Consider the following 21,089-nt stretch of genomic DNA (forward strand, 5'->3'; position numbering starts at 1 on the left):
GTCGGAGGGTCAGTGCCGAGGGAGTGCCGCGCTGTCGGAGGGTCAGTACCGAGGGAGTGCCGCATGGTCAGGGCGGCAGTATCCTTAAAGTTATTCAGGGAGGGGTGTTGAAAACAAAATCAGTTAGTCATTGTTAACAGCGGTGATGGAACTTTCAGTTTCTGACAGTGGATATTGTATGGGGCTGATTTATTGTACAGTCCTTGTGATTACTTTCGTTATAATTTGTGGTGGGACTTGGTTTGTTTATACTTGCTGTGACTGAAAATTCTGAAGGAACAAATTAGACATGTTCCAGGCTTCCTGTATCCAATTATCTAATTAGAGGGCAGATTCTGGTTTGCGTGGGACACTAACAAGTTCAAAGAAACATGTTCGGCATAGATTGACGATGTCGAACTGATTAGCACATCAAGCAATAACCCACAGTCATAAAGTTGGAGTTTGGGATTTAAATGGTAATAGAGAAGAAATGAATCAACAATAATTAAACATATTGCAATGAATCGCAGATGAGTACTTATACCATACAGTAAAGGAAAGGTAGGATTTTAATCTGTTTTAATTGTGTTGATTGCAGATCTCTGGTGTGTATTTTGTACTTGAAGAAATTATGCTTGTGTGTTGAAAAGATGCAGACAGACAAATATTTTTCAATTTTAATGCACTTACAAGCCTTCCCAGTCCCACCAGTCATCCACAAGCTACTTCAGTGATATTGGTTAGTCTGGTCTTATAAAGCAAAGTAGGAGGCTATTTTAAAAGTAAAATAATTGAGTTAAAGACTGGAGTTGTGTTCAGAAGATGTTATGCAAATTGATTTCCTGTGGGGCAGTGTTGGATTCCTATTTAAGAACAATCTACACTGAAAGAATTAGTTTATTCACACCTTCAATACAGTGAAAGAATCAATGATCAGACAGAAGTGATGCTGGTCACAAGTAGGAGATAAGTAATAGCAGGAGTCAAACAAAAGTTTGTTCAGGGAACAAAACCCAAAACTAAAATTGCTGGATAAACTTAGCAGGTCTGGCAACATCTGTGGAGAAAAATCAGAGTTAACATTTTGGGTCCAGTGACTCTTCAGAACAGGTCTTGATGGTTAAGGAAATGAGGAAGTAGAGAGTTTAGTGAGGGGATTCCAGTGACGATTGAGTTCTGCCATGTGATTATCGTCTGTAATAATTGCCATGCTAACAATATGAGACTGACTTGCCTGTAGTTGCAAGGTTCATCTCTTTCCTCCCATTTTCTGAATATTGCTGAAAAAGAACACGTTTTGACAAAGATTTTCAATTTGCACTCAAGCAGAATTCCGGCGTTATGATGGAAGGACAAATTTGAAAGCAGAATACAGGGTTAACGGAAAGATTCTTGGCAGTGTGGAGGAGCAGAGGGATCACAGGGTTCATGTCCACAGTTCCCTAAAAGCTGCCACCCAGGTGGATAGAGTTGTTAAGAAGGCGTATGGTGTGTTAGCTTTCATTAATAGAAGGATTCAGTTCAAGAACCGTGAAGTTATGCTCCAGCTATACAAAAGCCTGGTTCGGCCACATCTGGAGTATTGTGTCCCGTCCTGGTCGCCTCATTACAAGAAAGATGTGAAAGCGTTGGAAAAGGTGCAGAGGAGATTTACCAGGATGTTGCCTGGAATGGAGGGAAGGTCTTACGAGGAAAGGTTGAGAGAGCTAGGGCTTTTCTCTTTAGAAGGACGAAGGATGAGAGGTGACTTGATAGAGGTGTACAATATGATCAGAGGTATAGATAGAGTGGACAGCCAGAGACTTTTTCCTAGGATGAAGGTCGCTATTATGAGGGGACATAGTTTTAAAGTGAGTGGAGGTAGATATAGGGGAGACGTCAGAGGTAGGTTCATTACTCAGAGAGTGGTAGGGGCATGGAATGCATTGCCGGAGAGGGTAGTGGATTCGGCCTCGTTAGGGGCATTTAAGCGGCTATGAGATGGGCATATGGATGATAGTATAAGGTAGGAGTGGAGGTTAGATAAACCTTAGGTTTAGGGTAAAAGTTTGGCACGACATTGTGGGCCGAAGGGCCTGTACTGTGCTGTAGTATTCTATGTTCAATGTTCTATGTTCTATGATTGGTTGTCAAGTGGACTCTCATTTGTAGAGGCATTGCCATGGGGACTGAAGCCAAAAAATACTGATTAACAGTTAGTGGTCAGGCTTTGTTAAATTTTAGACCAAACAGATTGAACCTGATTGGTCAGGGCATTGTCCTTTGACTAGGCGAGGTGATGGCCTAATGGTACTATCGCTGGACGGTTAATCCCAAGACCTGCATAACGTTCTGGGGACCTGGGTTCGAATCCCGCCACAGCAGATGGTGGAATTTGAATTCAATAAATTTAATTCCAGATATTTATGTCTAATGATGACCGAGAATCCATTGTCAATTGTTGGAAAAACCCATCTGGTTCACTAATGCCCTTTAAGGAAGGAAACTGCCATCCATACCTGGTCTGGCCTACCTGTGACTCCAGACCCACAGCAATGTAGTTGACTCTTAACTGCCCTCTGGGCAATTAGGGATGGGCAATAAATGCTGCCTGGCCAGCGATGCCGTCATCCTGTTAATAAATAAAGAAAAAAAAACCCTGAGAAATGAACCACCGATTGGTTGACACCTATGCTATTGAGTTGAAGCAGTTGAAGTCGGTGCACATATTCTTTCTGTCTGCAAAGAGCCGGGCCTCGTATATTAATACATGAGACATCTAGTACATGCAAATGTACTACACTGCGAACTCAATTAACAATCCTCAACTGGTTATCAGTGTAATTCCTCACTTATTCAGGATTATCCAGCAAATGCTGTCTAATGTTAGACACTGTTGTGAGTTTTGTGAGCATGGGTCATTTTGATATGATCATTACCTTGTTTGGTGCGAACTGCTGAAGGCACCTGCTGTTTGATGTGAGCTGCCAGGCTGAGATATGTGGATTTACATACCTGGCATCACACTGGCACTGAAATTCATACTCCATATGACTCACTTGTGTGACAGGCAGGACATTTTTTTTTTGGCTTGAACACCAGCATCCTGTTAGTGGCAAGCACCATTTGTGTTGCTATTCATAGTGACATCATGAAACAGCTAGCTTCACCTGTTGCTCAAATGTTTGAGATGCTTTGTCCTTTCAGCATAATCTGAGGTAAACTGGGCAGTCCCAGACCAAATAAGATTTCCTTTTTGCTCCCAAAGGCTGTTCTTGTCATTTTGTGTGTTTACTTTAATAGTGTAAGGCATTTGGCAGAAGAAACTGCAGCTGTTTAGAGAAGATCTACCAGAATTTGCATTATAAATGTGTGGAGTGTACTTCCTGCTGGACCCAACCACAATGTGGCCTAACAGTAACATATTATTTGCAATGCAATTAATAAACTGTACACACTGGTGCCAAAATTCATATTTCATGGGTTGCTCAGGACAGCTTTCTGGAAAGGACACTCCTATATTGTTAATTTACTGTGATGGCAGTCTTTGTGGGCAAAGACTAGTTGTAATGATTTAGTTCGAAGCTATTTTATTTGTCTTTGATTTTGTAATCGGTTAAAGTGTTGGGAATGAAGTATTTCAGTCACCTGGCATGAGTGTCAAAATACTTGGTCAGCAAAATGTCGTGGGCAGGGTTAAAAAATGTACCTTCACCCTTGAGGTAGAACAATGCCTATCCCTGCACCAGATTGTTTATTCCTGTTCTAAAGACCAGGCTGTACATGGCAATCCTTTCTAACCAGCATCTGGCTCATCTCCATTGTTTGAACATCTTGAAAATCCCAGCTGATTATAGATCCAGCCCGGTTTTATGAAGAGCAGGTGGATGAATAAATCTGATGAGTGTTATGGAGTAGTGATATTTGGGAGAATGTCTTTGGATGTTATTTATATGGACTTCTAGAAGGAATTTGATCAAGTTTCATCAAAGGCCTTGTCAGTTGAAGGTGAAGCTGATGGATTTGAAGGCAAGGTGTTGACTTGGTTGGAAAATTGACTTGAGTGTATGGACAAAAAGAGAGTTGGGATAATGCTCAGTCAATCCTGACTTAATGTTGTCTGTGAATTTCTGAACGCTGTGACTTTAGGTTCCCCCAGTAATCAATGTTAAAACAGGAATTGCATTCTGTAGGACCTACTTTATCAAATAAAGAACATTAAAACAATACATCCTATAAGCTTTACTTCAATAAATACCTATATTGGTAAATAAAACTACTTTTAAAATGAAATAATATGAAATTTAAAAGAACTTTTAGAAACCGAAGATACATCAGGCAAATGGGTGACCTCCAGGAAACGTAGGAGAGGGAGACAGGTTGTGCAGGAGTCTCCTGTGGCTATCCCATCTCAAACAAATTTTCTGATGAAGGGTCTAGGCCCGAAATGTCAGCCTTCCTGCTCCTATGATGCTGCTTGGCCTGCTGTGTTCATCCAGCTCTACACCTTGTTATCTCAGATTCTCCAGCATCTGCAGTTCCGACTATCTCTCCCGTCTCAAACAAGTATGCTGTTTTAGGAAAATGTAGGGGTTGATGGGCTCTTAGGAGAATGTAGCATTGACAGCCAGGTTTCTGTTAACAAGACAGGCTCTAATGTAACGAGGGGTCCGTCAGGTTCCAAGCAATCGACTGTGACAGGGGACTGTCTAGCCCGAGGTACAGACAGATGATTCTGCGGCCAACAGTGAGACTTCTGAATGGTGCATTTCCTCCTCGGTGCCAGGATCAAGGATATCTTGGAGAAGGTGCAGAATGTTCTCAAAGGGGAGAGAGACCAGCAGGAGTTCATTGTACACATCGGAACTAACATGGGAAGAGAATCAGATGAGATTCTGAAGAGAAAATATAGGAAGTTTGGCAGGAATTTATAAACGGTGGTCCTTGAGGGTAGTAATATCTGGATTACTCCTGGCGCCGCAAGCCAGTGAGGGTAGGAATAGGAAGATAGAGCAGATGAATGTGTGGCTGAGGAGCTGGTGCAGGGAAGAAGGATTCACGCTTTTGGATCATTGGAATATCTTCTGGAGTAGAAGTGACTTGGAAAGAGGGAAGGATTGCACCTGAATCAAAAAGGGACTAATGTACTGGTGCAGAGATTTGCTAGAGCTGCTCGGGAGGATTTAGACAAGTAAGCCAGGGGAGTGGGGAAGGGAGTTGAGGAGGAGGACCCAGGGACATAGCGGGGAAAGAGTTCAGTCTGAGACTGGTACAGTTGGGAGAAGGAGCAAGTTGAACAGTCAGGGAAAGCAGGAACAAATCAGACAATGGAGGTAGCACTGATAAATTCAACTGCACTTATTTCAATGCAAGAGACCTAACCGGAAAGGCAGATGAACTCAGGACATTGTTGGGAACATGGGACTGGGATAACAAAGCATTTTCAAAGACGTGGCTCTGGGATGGACAGGACTGATGGCTTAATGTTCCAGGTTATAGATGCTATAGGAACAATAGAAAGGGGGGCAAGAGAGGAGGGGGAATGGCATTTTTCATAAGGGATAACATTATGACTGTATTTAAGGAGGATGTTCCTTGAGGAACCAATTTGTATGGAGATCTCAGTTATCTGTAAGAATAATAGGTGGTTATGGTGGAGGATTATAACTGTCACACATAGATTGGATCTGCCATAGTGTTAAGGAGAAATTTGTTAAGTGTACAAGAAACTTTTCTGATTCAATATGTGGAAGTACCCACTACAGAAGGTGCAGATATTGACTTATGTTGGGAAATATGGAAGGCCAGGTGATTGAAGTGTCAGTGGGCTAGCACTTTGGGGCCAGTGATCATAACTCTGTTAGTTTTCTAAGTAATAGAAAAGGATAGACCGGATCTAAAAGTTAAAGTTCTAAATTGGAGGAAGGCCAATTCTGACGGTTTTAGGCAAAAACTTTCAAAGGTTGATTGGGGTTGGACGTTTACAGGTAAAAGGATGGCTGGAAAATGGGAAGCCCTCAAAAATGAGATGAGAGTCCAGAGACAGCATGTTCCCATTAGGGTGAAGGGCAAGGCTAGTAGGTGTAGGCAATGCTGGATAATGAGAGAAGTTGAGGTTTAGGGCAAGAATAAGAAGGAAGCATATGTCAAGTGTGAAAGCAGAGATCAAGTGAATCCTTAGAAGAGTATAAAGGCAGTAGGAGTATACTTAAGAGGGAAATCAGGAGGGCAAAAAGGGGACACGAGACATTTTTGGCAAATACAGTTGAGGACAATCCGAAAGGATTCTACAAATACATTAATGACAAATGGGCAACTAGGGAGAGAGTAGGACCCCTTAAAGATCAGCAAGCCCGCAGACAGAGGGCCGTGGTGGAGGGTTGTTTTTCGAACTGGAGACCTGTGACCAGCGGTGTGCCACAAGGATCGGTGCTGGGTCCACTGCTTTTTGTCATTTATATAAAATGATTTGGATGTGAACATAGGAGGTATGGTTAGTAAGTTTGCAGATGACACCAAAATAGGAGCTGTAGTGGACAGCAGAGAAGGTTACCTCAGAGTACAATGGGATCGTGATCAGATGAGCCACTGGGCCGAGGAGTGGCAGATGGAGTTTAATTTGGATAAATGTGAGGTGCTGCATTTTGTGAAGGTATATCTGGGTAGGACTTATACACTTAATGGTAAGGTCCTGGAGAGTGTTTCTGAACAAAGAGACCTTGGAGTGCAGGTTCATAGTTCCTTGAAAGTGGAGTCCCAGTTAGACAGGATAATGAAGAAGACATTTGGTATGCTTGCCTTTCTTGGTCAGTCCATTGAGTATAGGAGTTGGGAGGTCATGTTGCAACTGCACAGGATGTTGGTCTGGCCACTTTTGGAATACTGTGGGCAGTTCTGGTCTCCCTGTTATAAGAACGATGTTATGAAACCAGAAAGGGTTCAGAAAAGATTTACAAGAATGTTGCCAGGGTTGGAGGGTTTGAGCTATAGGGAAGAGGCTGGATAAGCTGAGGCTAATTTCGCTGGAGCATCGGAGGCTGAGGGGTGACCTTATAGAGGTTTATAAAATCGTGAGGGGCATGGATAGGGGAAAAAGTCAAGGTCTTTTCCCCAGGGTGGGCCAGTCCAAAACTAGAGTATATAGGGTTTAAGGTGAGTCGGGAAAGATTTAAAAGAGACGTAAGGGGCAACATTTTCACACAGAGGGTGGTGCGTGTATGCAATGAGTTGTTAGAGGACGGGTAGAGGCTGGTACAGTTAGTGTTGTAGATGGGTATATGAATAGGAAGCAATTAGAGGGATGTGGGCCATATGCTGGCAAATGGGACTCGATTAATTTAGGATATTTGGTTAGCATGGACAAGTTGGACCGAAATGTTTGTTTCCATGCAGTACATCTCTATGACTTTTTGACTGTAAAACTAATATCCCTGCTTTCTACATCGTCTGTTCACTGACCTTCCTGGTTGTTGCAGGTTTCTCCTTTCCCTGAACCTTTGATTTAAGTCCTCTGCCTAGCCCTGACCATTCACATTGCTCCAGCATTCCACTTTCTGACTCCTGACCTGAGCTGGGGCTCTGGAGGTGAGCAGTGTTGGCAAGAGACAGTAGGAGCTATCTTTGACCAAAAAAAAGGGAAGTATAACTCAACATCACAAACTCTCAATTTAATAAACTTGGAGCACTGGCTTCAGATCCAATCTTGAACATTGATGAAGGTGGAGGTGGCTGGAGGACTGTAATTCTAGGGAGCAAAGTAGGACCAGTGCTTGAGATGACACTCGGGGAGAGTATTTAGTGATAGTGGCCACAACACCATACGTCTTAATAAAACAAAGAACTGTGAATGCTGGAAATCTGAAACAGAAACAGAAATTGCTGGTGAAACTCTGGTCTTGTCACGTCTGTGGAGAGAAAGCAGAGTTAATGTTTTGAGTCCAATGACCCCTCTTCAGAATAGTTCTCAATAAGAGTTGCTGGACTTGAAACATTAACTCTGCTTTCTCTCCACAAATGCTGCCAGGCTTTGTGTCTAATGTTTGTTATGGGAAAGGAAAAAGATGGTCAGCAAAAAAGGGTTTTGGATTGAGGGGAGGCAGATTTTATTTTTAAAAAAAAGGCAAGATCTGGCCAAAGTAGACTGGATCAGCTTACCTGAGTAAATCTAAAGCAGAATAGCGGGAAGGTTTCAAAATGGAATTGGCGAGAATACAGGCCCAACATGTTCTGTTTAGAATGAAATATAGAAGCAACAAGCCTAGAGAACCCTGGATACCTTGGAATATTCAGGACTGGATAAGAAAGGAAGGAGAGGCTTTTAGCAGGTACAAAGGGAGCTTATCACTAGAGGCCCTATTGGAGTATGGAAAGTGCAGGGGTAACTTCGGTGGGCCAGAAGTGGACATATGGCGGCAGAGTCAAGTTGGGTCAGTGGTACCTGGTGGCATTGATGGTGTCCGCATTGGCGATGCCCAGCGAGGATTCAGTGTGTTGAGGATGTCGATGGAGGCAAGATGGCCATTTTCATTCCAGTTGGGGTGTTGCACCGAAAAGGACTCATGCCTGGCCACCAGACCCATGGCGGAGCTCTTAACAAAGACTGTAAAGTTGAACACTTTTACTTTTCTGTCTGTATATGCTATGTTTATTTTTCTGTGTTTTAAGATGGTTCCAGAGAGTGACAATGCTGTAAAACACTTCTTATTGTACTTTGGAATGAAATACATGTGATAATAAATGAAAACAGAGAGGGGATTTGAAAAAACAGTCACCAGTAAGATTAGTTAAAATCCAAGATGTACAGTAAGTATAGCAAGGGGAAGAGGAAAACCAGGGAAAGAGTACGCCCTTTCGGGACCAAGGCAGCAATCCATGAGTAGATTTGGAGGACATTGGTAGGACGAGAAATGAGTACTTCACATCTGCCTTGAAGAAGGAGGATATAGGTACGGAATTTTCAGGAAGAGGGTATGATAGCACTTGAACATAGGGAGTGATGAGTCATTGAAGATTTTGGTGGGCTTAGAAATGGAAAATCCCTGGGCCCAGATTATCAGTAACCACATGCTGGTATGGGAGACAAGGGAGGATATTACAGAGATTCAGACCCAAATGTTTAATTCCCCTCTGACCGTAGGGAGATGTCAGAGGACTGGAGAACAGCTAATGTGGTTCCACTTTTCAATAAGGGTGGTAGAGATAAACCAGGTAATTATGAACCAGTGAGTCTCATATCTATGGTAGGGAAACTGTCGGAGAAAATTCTGAAAGGAGAGAATAAATTTCCACTTGTAGAGGCAAGGTGAGATAAGGGATAGTCAGTATGACTTTGTCAGAGGGAGGTCATGCCTAACATAAAAACCAAAAGAAATGCAGATGCTGTAAATCAGGAACAAAAACAAAGTTGCTGGAAAAGCTCAGCAGGTCTGACAGCATCTGTGAAGGAAAAATCAGGAGTTAACTTTTCGGTTCCGGTGACCCTTCCTCAGAACTCATGCCTAACATGTTTGATTAAAGTTTTCAAGGAAGTGACCAGATGTGTAAATGAGAGTAGTGCAGTTGATGTAGTTTATATGGATTTCAGCAAAGTGTTTGACAGGGTCCCACGTGGGAAACTGATAAAGGTAAAAGCGCAGTAAGTTGGATCCAATATTGGCTTAGTGACAGGAAACAGAGGGTGATGGTAGAAAGCTGTTTTTTTTTTGTTTTATTCGTTCACAGGATAAGGGCATCACTGGTTAGGCTAGCATTTGTTGCCCATCCCTAAGAGTGTACTAGATGGGTTTTTTGACAGTTTCATCGTCAATATTAGACTCCTAATTGCAGATGCTTATTCAGTTCAAATTCCACTATCTGCTGTGGTGGGTTTTGAACCCGGGTCCCAAGAACATTACCAGGGTCTCAGGGAAAACATTCCAGCAATAATATCACTAGGTGGTCGCCTCCCTTAAAGTTTTATGTGTGACTAGTGGCTAGTGTCCATTGGCATACCACAGGGATCAGTGCTAGATCCCTTAATGTGGGTGCAGGGTGATAAGTTAGGGATGGGCAAGAAATGCTGGCCAGCCAGCGATGCCCACATCCCATAAATGAATGAAAAAAAGTAAGTTTACCAATGACACAAAGATTAGACGAGTGGTTGACACTAAGGAAGAAAGTCAGAGGTTACAGCAAGATGTAGAATGATTGGTCAGGTGAGCAGATCAGTGATCGCTGAAATTTGCCCTTGAAAAGTGTGAGGTGATGCACTTTGGAAGAAATAACAAGATAAGGGAGTACTTTGTAAATGGCAGGTTGCTCTGATACTTGGAGGAATGGAGGGATCTTAGGGTATTCGTCCACTGATCTCTGAAGGTGGCAGGACAGCTTATTAGGGTAGTTAAGAAGGTATATCGGATATTTGCCTTTATCAGTTGTGACATGGATTATAAGAGCAAGGGGATTATATTGGAACAGTACAAAACTTTTTTTAGGCCACATCTGGAGTATGTGTTCAGTTCTGGTCAGTGCTCTGTAAGAAGTATGTGATTACTGTGGAAGCAGTGCAGAGGAGATTCACCAGGATGTTGCCTGGGGTGGAGCATTTCGGAGATGAAAAGAGGCTGGATAAGCTCGGATTGTTTTTTCTGGAGCAGAGAAGATTGAGAGTGACCCAATAGAGATGCATAAGATTATGCGAGACGTGGACAGGGTGGATACAAAGCAGTTGTTCCCTTAATTGAACGATCAGTAGCACGGGGGCATAGCTTTAAACTGAAAGGCCGAAGGTTTATAGGGAATTTTAGGAAATATGTTTTCACTCAGAGCATGGTGGGAGTCTGAAATGCACTGCTTGGAAGGTAACTGAGGCAGGAAGCCTCACAACCTTTAAGAAGTATTTGGATAAGCACTTGAATTGTCAAACATACAAGGCTATTAGAAAGTGGGACTAATGTAGATTTAGAGTGTTTTTTGATAGTGCAGACTCAATGGACTGAAGGGCCTCTTCAGTACTGTATGATTCTATGATGAGTCAAGGAACAGGAAACTTGACAAGGGAGTGGTTCAGGGAGTGGAAGGTGTCATAAGTGTGAGGGTTGGGTGACGCATGATGTCACAAGTTTGAGGGTTTGGGAAGGGGTGAGGCCTGGGATTAAACACTGGGAGAGATTTTGCACCAATAATGCATAGTAGAAGGTATTTCCTAAAGGGTGAACAGTAAGGCACAGTGGAGGTTATTTGTTTGTATTCTTGGAGTTTAGAAGATTAAACAGTGATTTTATTGAAGTATTCAAGATATTAAGGAGAACGGGCAGATTAATGGAAAGGGATAGTAGGAACTGCAGATGCTGGAGAATCTGAGATAACAAGGTGTAGAGCTGGATGAACACAGCAGGCCAAGCAGCATCAGAGGAGCAGGAAGGCTGACGATTCGGGCCTAGACCCTTCTTCATTTCTGAATCAGTAATCAGAAAAGCTAATAAATGTTGTTTTATCGCAAGGGGAATTTAACACAAGGCTAGTGAAGTTATATTTCTGTTGTCCAGGGCACTGGTGAGACTACATTTAGAATACTGTGTATAGTACTAGTCACTGGACTTAGATTTTATTGCGTTGGAAGCATTTCAGACAAAGTTTACCAGACTAATATCTGGAATGAGTGAATTGTCTTATGAGGAAAGGCAAGACCTAAATCCTTGGAGTTTAGACAAGTCAGAAGGCGACTTAACTGAAACATGGAAGATCCTGAGGGGATTTGACCGGGTGGATGTTGAAAGGATGTTTCATCTTGTGGGAGAATCAAAAACTAGAGGTCACAGTATAAAAATAAGAGGGCTCCAATTTAAGATAGAGATGAGGGAACACTTTTCACTTTTCTTTCCTCTGAGGATTGAGAGTCTCTGGAATTCCCTTCCTCAAAAGGCAATGGATACAGTTTTTTGAAGTATTTCAAGGCATAGGTGAAACCAAAGGGATGAAATATTGCCGTAGATATGTAGTGATGTACATTTGATGTTAAGTTCAGATCAGCCATGATCTTGCATGGTGGAGGCAGGTTCAAAGACCTGAATGGCCTACTCTAGACCCTTGGTCATACGTTTGGAGCAGTTCTACATAAATGGAAATTAATACTTGATCGGTTGTTGATTTTTTTTTCTCATTTTTATATTTATATTAACCAAAGCTATTAGGAGATATGTTGCATAGGTAGAGTTCAGTCACAGATCAGCTAGGATCTCTCTGAATGGTGGAACAGACTCAAAGTGTTAAATGGCTGCCTCAAGTTCCAATCTTGCTGTTTCGACACAATGGAAGCGAATGTTTTGGCTCTGACTAATGTGCTTTCATGAAATGTATATAGAGTGTTGAGAATGAGTTGTCCCCTTGAGGTCAAATGTTTTCATGGATTTCCATTAGTGTTGTACATTCAGCTGTGGTGTATACTTTAAAAAAAATCACAGCAATAAGTACAGTCCATTTGCTTAAAAGAAAACAAGAACCTGCATTTTTACAAGGTGTTTATTGACCTTCAGTGTCCCTAAGTGCTTTAAAAGCAGTGTAATAGTTTTTGAAGCATAGTCACTTGTTATATGTAAGAAATACAGCAGACAGTTTGTGCATAGCAAGCTCCCACAAACCAGATAATCTATTTTTATGGTATCGATTGAGAAATAAATATCAGTCACAGCTCTCGGGGAAATCTCGCTTGCTGTTCATTAAAATAGCGCCATGGTAACTTACGCCCAACTGAGAAGCCTAATGAGGCATTGCTTTAAAGTCCCATATGAAGGATGATACTTTTAGCAGTGTAGCACATCTTTAGTGCTGCACTGGAATATCAACCTGGATTATTTGCTCCCAAATCTCTGGAGCCAGAGTTGAACTTGAACCTGCGACAAAGAAGATAAATCTTTGCTCTGGAAAATGACAGTGATCTAATATGGGCTTGATGGGGGGCCAAGTGTGCTGTAATGACTCTCTTTTGCCAGGCCTTGTCACACTTTTGTGGTTTACTAAGATGCTTGTTTCGACAGCCAAATGGCTTGCTGTCTCATTGAGCCTGATTTTTGAAAATGGCTAGCATGTATAGAAACTTGCATTCATATAGCACCTACAGCATAGTAAACATGCATGATAATACTTAAGATAAGTGTTCATGGTGTTGGAGATAGTATATTAGCATAGATAGAAAATTGGTAACTAATAGAAGACAGAATTAGGGTAAGGAAGCAATGTCACGCAGCAACCTGTAGCTAGAGGCATGTCGCAGGGATCAGTGCTATTGCTGCAATTATTTACAACATATATTAATGACTTGGATGAGGAAAGTACTATAGCCAAGTTTGCGAATGACATAAAAATAAATGGGAAAGCAACTATTGAGGATGACAAAAATAATCTGCGTAGACAAGTTAATGAGCAGGCAGAACTTGGCAGATTCAGTATAATGTAGGAAATGTGAAGTTATGCATTTTGGCAAAAGAAATAGAGGAACTGAATCTTGATTAAATGGAGAAAAGCTACAAAAAGCAACAGAATTGAGATATTTGGGAGTTCTCTTCAAGAACCATAAAAAACTAGCATCCAAGTTCCATGGTTAATAAGAAAGGCAAATTGAATCCTGGCCTTTATTTCCAAGGGAACGTGATGTAAAAGTAGGGAGGTTTTGTTAAAACTGTGCAAGGCTGGAATACTGTGAACAGTTTTGGGCCCTTATCTAAGGAATGATACCCTGACATTGGAGGCGGTCAAAAGAAGGTACTAAATGTTGATGCTAGTTGTGGAGGGACTGTCACATGAAAAAAAGGTTGAGTAGATTGGTCTTGTACTTGTTGGAGTATGAAAGAATGAGATTATTAGAGGACTTGACAAGATAGATGTAGAAAGGTTGTCTGCCCATTTGGGAGAATATATGACCAGAGAGTATAATTTCATAATAAGTGGTCACACTTCTAAGATTGTGGAATTCTTTACTACAGATGGTTGTCAAGATTGGGTCATCAAGCATATTTACTGCTAAGATGGGCACATTTTTAAACAGTAAGGGAATCAAAGGTTATGAGAAAAGGACAGGTAAGTGAAGTTGAGGATTATCAGATCAGCATTATTTCATTTAATAGTGGAGAAGACTCAATTGGCTGAATGGCCAATTTCTGCTCCTATGTCATCTGATCTTATGATGTTGTCAAACAATACTTGACCCTATGTTAGATTAGGAGAGGTGACCGAAAGCTTGGTTATATATGTAAGGTTTTCAGGAGCATCTTGGGGCAGAGGGAACAACAGTGGGCAACTATGGCATCCTATACAAGTTTCTATTTCATCGTCACAATCAACCTATCTTCCATTCATTTTGTTCCTTGGGTATTGATCAAGCTTCTAAACTACTCCTTGTGGTAATGAGTTTCGTTCTCATCATCCTCTGGGTGAAGGAGTTTGTCCTGAATTCCCTATTGAATTCTTAGTGATTACGTAATATTGGTGGACTCCAGTTATGGATTACTCCACAATCCTCCTCGTTTGAAAGAAAAAGGACTGAAATGTGTTAATATAGCTTGGCAGGTCGTCACTAGTTCCCAGAGGTTGAGACGAGCTCTAGCCGCTGTGCATGTATCATGTCCTGCTATGCTGTGACTTTTATATCTGTAAAGGGACAATCACCTATTTTCAGAGTTTCGGTAAGCACCTCAAATCAGAGTTATCCCATAGCAACAGGCATTCATCCTAACCAATCAATACTCCACAAAAGCCACCACCTATCCTACTGCATCTGATTTAGTTGCTCATCCCTTTATTTCTCATCTACCGCTCCAGCTTTGACTGAAGGCTTCTACAGTACCAACTGCTCCATTTTCTCAATAAAACCACTCTCTGTGTGAAGGTGCTTTTCCTGTCTTCCTGATTGAATTCATTATTTATTTATATTGGAGACTGTCTATTCTCACAGAGCTGAAATAGATGCTTCCACTTTTGCTCGGTAACTAGCCAGCAGCCAAGATTGCATGTAGCTGCGATGCCATTTGCAGTTGAATATCCTGCAATGACTTTTCTAATTTAGATGATTTATGAAACATGCTCACCTAGCCAGCTCACTGGCTACCAGTAGCAATGGAGAGCACTCGACAGTTTACAAACTGCACGATTTCTCCACTATTTTGTAAATGTAAATGCTTTGTTCAAACAATAAAATTGAATAGTGTCATCAGATTTAGGAATTGCTGCTGAGGGCGACAGGTTGTGGACAAAACCAAATTCTCGCTACAAAAAGGCAATGAATAGTTCAGACAGAGGCAGCCAGAAACAAAAATTTTAAAAAGTCTGAAACACCTTGCATGTCAGGTAACTCTGACTACACTGCAGATAAAAAATCAAAACCTGAAACATTAACTCTTTCTGCAGATGCTAACGGACCTGCTAAATATTTTCAACATTTGTTTCTGATTCCGAGCATCTGGAATATTTTGCTTTTGTAATTGCAGCTGTGTCTGACAATTGAATAACACTAGCAGGCTGGCAACCAGTTTTCTCGGTGGTACCATTTCAACACTCACTGTTTAGAAAGTGCAACCTTGAATAAAGCAAAAATAAATTTATTGATCTAATGTCTATGTAGCTGTTCTTTTTTCCTAAGGTTTGTTGCATTCTGTGATGAAACTTTTAACTATTTCCTGGAAATACTTCTGACATTCTGCAATATGAGGCATGCTGGAGAATGGGCAATTCTTCCTTTACACTGACTGACCCACAAATCCATTGATAAACTACATATGGTTTGATACAGTGTGGCAATACTGTGGCTTTGAGAGGTGTACTTTGTCTTGGTTTTTTTTTTGAACAATGGTTGCGATACAAGTGACGAGCAGTCTGTTCCAAGCCAATGAAGTAAACAGCTTGCGTGAGGCCTTAGGTTTTGTTTTAAAGTTGCAAAAATTGAAGCAGCATGGATGTATAGAGTCAGGCTGCCACAGAATTATGGTTTTAATTTAGTTTTCCATAGTTGTTGGGATTTTGAAGCTGTCATACATCTCTCTCTGCTACAGCAAAACGCTTGAGTTCTCTCTCTCTACAAGAATCTTTTCTTGATGTTTGTTCCTCCTGGATTGGAGAAACATTACATATGAGACAATCTATTTCACTGAAATTGCCTCTGCCAAGAGTGTGTTTGTGGGTTGTTACGACATTGGAACAGTTCTTCTTTAGTAGTTAAATAAGCTATTATTCTGTTAGGTTTTTTTTTCCACTTGAATTAAAGTTATACCAATTCTTCTTTCTTTTGTTTGTATTTTTAACTATAGCGCAAGAATAAAGAGGCTGAGTAGTGTGACCAATCAAGTTGCATCTCGAACGTAGCACCTTACACTTGCCTTTAAGTAAGATAAAAGTTAAAGTGTAGGCTATTTCCTTGATATATTTGAAGGGAGTTTGGTCTGGTCCATACCAACAGAGTAAAGCTTCCTCTACACTGTCCCCATCAAATGCTCCCAGGACAGGAACAGCATGGGGTTAGACGCAGAGTAAAACTTCCTCTGCACTGTTTCTATGGAACACATCCAAGTGAGGGACAGTGTGGGGATGCTTACAGAGTAAGCCACCCTCCCCCCTGTTCTATCAGCACCTGTTGAAGATAAATGGATCAGCTTTCTTACCAGCAATGCAGTGGTCTGAGGAAAGCCTTTGTGCCTATGGATGTTAATTTAACCAGTGAGCATTCAGTAGCAAAATTCTGCTCCTCTAGAGAATAAATATACGTAATACAGGCAGTAATGAGTTTGTTTCCACTAAACTGGTGGGACCTGGATCCTGATAATCTCTCGCTTAACGACATTTGGAATTATCACCTAGAGATTTTGACACAACCTGAGCCTGAAACTGCATACATTACCTGAATTGTATTTATAAGCATTTTGATTCATCTGTCATGATTTTGGGAAAAGGAAAACTCAGGCCTCATAAAGTCTGTCGAGTCAAATAAAAGGGAGAAATATGGTGACATGTCTGAAACGTTTATGTCAGTTAATTTGAGCTGTACAGGTTGTACTGATGGAGGAATGACAACAAATTTAACATGCTCAAAAAACCGCACATTGTTTGTTCTGTGTATTAAAACAAGTAATGATCTTTTGAATATGGTTATTTAATATAATGCCTCCTGTACAATTTTCGAGCAGATTGTTTGGATTCCTGACAGTAGTGATGCAGAAGTGGCCTGCTAGCTTGCCTCATAATTCAATTGCTGCAGAACAGCCTGAACATTAAGATACTGAGTGGGTGGAAAGGCTTACATAGAGTGGTTAAAATGCATTTGGGAAAAGAAGCAAAAAAAATACTGTAAAATTCTAGACCCAGCAGGGCTATTAATTTATGTGGAGCCACACAGCTTTGAAACAAGATTAAAAGCACAAGATAATGTTATTATCAATTTCCTAATGAACAGGTAATTGCAGTTCATCCACTTTCATTGGGGAAGAAAACATTTATGTTTTGCATCTGGCAAGCTGCTATGGTGTTAGGCTGGCAGCTGCTTAAAATGGCCTCAATGGCAATGTGTTTAGTTGAGTTTCAGGTGCCCATTGAGGCCATTGAAAAGAAATGCCACGCCTGCTTATAAGTGGTTCTTGTTTCAATTTCTACTATAATGAAGCTGCTGTCAAATTGAGTAGTAGAAATCAAGCTAATTCTCTAGCAAAGTTCAGAGGGAACTGTTCAATGAAGTACTGTTCAAAGTGTTCTCCTTCAGATTATTTTACGTGGAGGTCCTGTCTGCCAGCTCGGGTGCAGTAATCCATGCCACTGTTTTGAAGAGGAAGAACAGTGGGGAAGTGTTGGCCGATTGGTGTTATTGCCGGACTGTTAATCCAGAGACCAGGTTCAAATCTCACCACTGCAGATGGTGGAATTTGAATTCGATAAAAATCTGGAATTAAGAGTCTAATGATGACCATGAAACCATTGTTGATTTGACTCTCTGATTATCTGAAAAACCCACCTTGTTCACTAATACCCTTTAGGGAAGGAAACTGCCATCCTTACCTGGTCTGGTCTACATGTGACTCCAGGCCCACACCAATGGGGCTGACACTTAACTGACCTCTGGATGAGCAATACATGCTGGCCTACCCAGTGACACCCTCGTCCCATGAATGACTTTTTTTTTAAAAGAGTCCTCTGGTTAATGTTTATCCCTCAGCCAATAGAATTAAATTGGGCCATCCAAACGTGCTCAAATTAGCCACTGTATTTCCTACATTTCAATGATAATTGCACTTCCAAAGTGGTTTAGTGACTGAAAACTGCTTTGAGATGTCCTGAGGTTGCAAAAGGTGCTATATAAATGCAAATTCCTTTATGGCGCTGCATAGCTGTGCAACAGAACAAGTTGACTTCTGTTGTCTACTACACCTGTTTCAAACCATCCCTCTGTCACATCCACACTGCTGCAGTTCAGCTATAAATGGTGACATTGACTCCATAAAGTATAAGGATTGCCATTCAGCCTATCAAGTCTGTTCTGATATGTTTCTCAATCCCATTGTGCTATCTTCTGTCCATAACCCTTGATCCCCCTTATCAATCAAGAACCTATCTATCTTTTAAATATACTCAATGATGGCCTCCACAGCCCTCTGTGACAATCACTCCCACAGATTAACCACCCTCTGGCTGAAGAAATACTCCCTCATCACAGTTCTAAAGGATTGTACCTTCATTCTTAAGTTCTGCCCACGGGTCCTAGTCTCTCCTACGAAAGGAAACATCTTGTCCATGTCCACTCTATCCAGGCCTTGGTATTCTGTAAGTTTTAATCAGATCCCTCCTCACCCTTCTAAATTCCATTGAGGACAGACCTAGAGTCCTCAACTGCTGTTCGTATGACAAATTCTTCGTCCCTGGGATCATTCTTGTAAACATCCTCTGGACCATCTCCACCACAAGCACATCCTTCCCGAGATACAGGGCCCAAAACCGCTTACAATATTCAAAATTATAGTCTGACCAGAGCTTTTTTAAACCTCAGCAGTACTTCCATGCAGTTGTATTCTAGTCCTCTTGTAATAAATGCTAGCATTGCATTTGCCTTTCTGACTGCCAACTGAACCTGTATGTTAAACCTTAAGAGAATTCTGAACTAAGTCTCCCAGGTCCCTTTGAGCTTCAGATTTTTAGAGCCTTTCCCCATTTAGAAAATAGTCTATGCAGCTATTCTTCCTACCAAAGTGCATAACCTCACACTTGTCACTTCTTTGCCCACTCTCCCAGCCTGTCCTAGTCCTTCTTCAGCCTCCCCACTCCCTGCACCTCCACCTATCTTTATATCATCTGCAAACTTAGCAAACTGTGCCCTCAGTTCCTTCATCTAGATTGTTAATGTACAACTGTTGTTGTTGTTGTTGTTGTTGTCCCAATAGTTGCTGACCCCTTGGAACTCCACTAATTCTGAAGTCAGGTCACTGGACCCAAGAAGTTAACTCAGCGTTCTTTCCACATTAGCTGCCAGATCTGCTGAGTTTTTCTAGCAAATTTTGTCATTATTTCTGACTTCCAGCATCTGCAGTTCTTTGGGGTTTTTTTTGTTTAAACGAATCCCTGGATCTGATATCATCCTCACAGCATGTACAAGTGAAGTTCGTCATTTTGCAATATTCTCTGCCTAGTTTCATAAGTTGTGCCCTGTGGATTAGAAATGTCACTCCATTAAGCAAAAAGGGAAGAAGAAAGAAAGCAGGTAACTGCAGTCCTGCCAATTTAATGTAATTGGTGAGGAAATTATTAGAATCTGTCATCAAATGCAGAGTGTCTAAGCATGTGAACAAGTTACAGCAGGTCAAGGAGAACCTCCACGGATTTATGTACAGAATGCCAAACAACTGTAGTTGAATTACTTTGCAGAGGCCGCGAGCTATCTCGACCGGGGAGTGCCTGCATATGTTGACAAATGAACTTAGGCATTTGATAGATATTTTCTAATCAGCCTGTTCAGAGTTGTTATTACACACCTGTGGAGAAGGTGGGTCTTGTATCCAGGCATCTTAGCTCAGAGATAGAGATGCTACCCTATACTATAAGTTACTAAAAATAACAGATTTTATTCTCTTTCACCAGCGAGCAGGACAACACGGCTTGCCCTCATACAAGGATAATAAAGAAGTAGCAAAGACGAATTGTAGTTACTTTGTGATATGGGTCAATAGTTGTTTTGAGGGAGGAAATGTAAATTCTGATTGCCAGGCTGTAATAAGTAGTGGCCTTCTGAAATTTATACTGGGCCATCAGCTCTTCGTAGATGTTAATGACTCCTCTGAAGGTGCAGAGAGTTCTTTGTCCAGATTTACAGATGAAACAGTGAAGAGTCACAGTAATTGGTGTGGATTAGATCAGCAAGTTACATAGGAACATTGATGAATTACAAAAGCTGAATACTAAACCTTTATGGAACACTAATTCAGCTTGAGTATTGTTTCAATTGAGGGACAAGACTTTAGGAAGGCTCTCAAGGCTTTGGAGTGGGCACAAAAGAGATTTGCTGAAATGATGCTATGGATGAGGGATTATGATTAAGTGGGTAGACTGGGGAATTTGGAATTGTTTCCTTCAGTGGAGGAGGTGAAGTAGAGATTTGACAGGTGTTTAAAATCACAATTACTTCTGATAAATTAAATGAGGAGCAAGTGTTTACAGTGGCAGGAGGGTCGGTAACCAGAGGATACAAATTTAAACTGATTGTCGAAAGAACCAGATGCAACTTGAGATTTCTTTTTAGTATAATGAGTTGTTGTAAACTGGATTGTGCTGCCTGAAAGGGCAGTTGAAGTAGTCTCTGTCGGAACTTTCAAAGAGGAATTGAATACTTAAAAGGGAAGGAATTTCCGGGGTTCTGTGGAACAGCTGATGTTAACGAATAGGTGCACAGTCAATAAATTTGTAAACATGTTACTAATTTAATGGACCGGACTTCACTAAAAATTAAGTTAGGGTTGACCTGCCCACTCCACAGTGGAGTCAGTAAGGGAGGAGTGTTGTGAGTAAGCCTGTGTCCTTATTGATATCCTGTGGCATTGAACATTGTTGGGAGTGGGAGCAGAGATCTTTGATTTAAGATCTAATTTAATTCCACTTTCAGTGTACTCTCAAATCATCCCAACTTGGCAAAA

General features: G+C 41.3%; 1 protein-coding gene across 1 annotated transcript in view; it reads left to right on the forward strand.

The window, feature by feature from the left end:
* LOC109916713 (1,4-alpha-glucan-branching enzyme-like) overlaps window positions 1–21,089 on the forward strand; it is a 525,476-nt gene that overhangs the window by 389,198 nt on the left and 115,189 nt on the right. The window lies entirely within an intron of this gene.

This window comes from Rhincodon typus, chromosome 11 (genome assembly GCF_021869965.1).
Source record: "Rhincodon typus isolate 14 chromosome 11, sRhiTyp1.1, whole genome shotgun sequence".
Classification (NCBI taxonomy): domain Eukaryota; kingdom Metazoa; phylum Chordata; class Chondrichthyes; order Orectolobiformes; family Rhincodontidae; genus Rhincodon; species Rhincodon typus.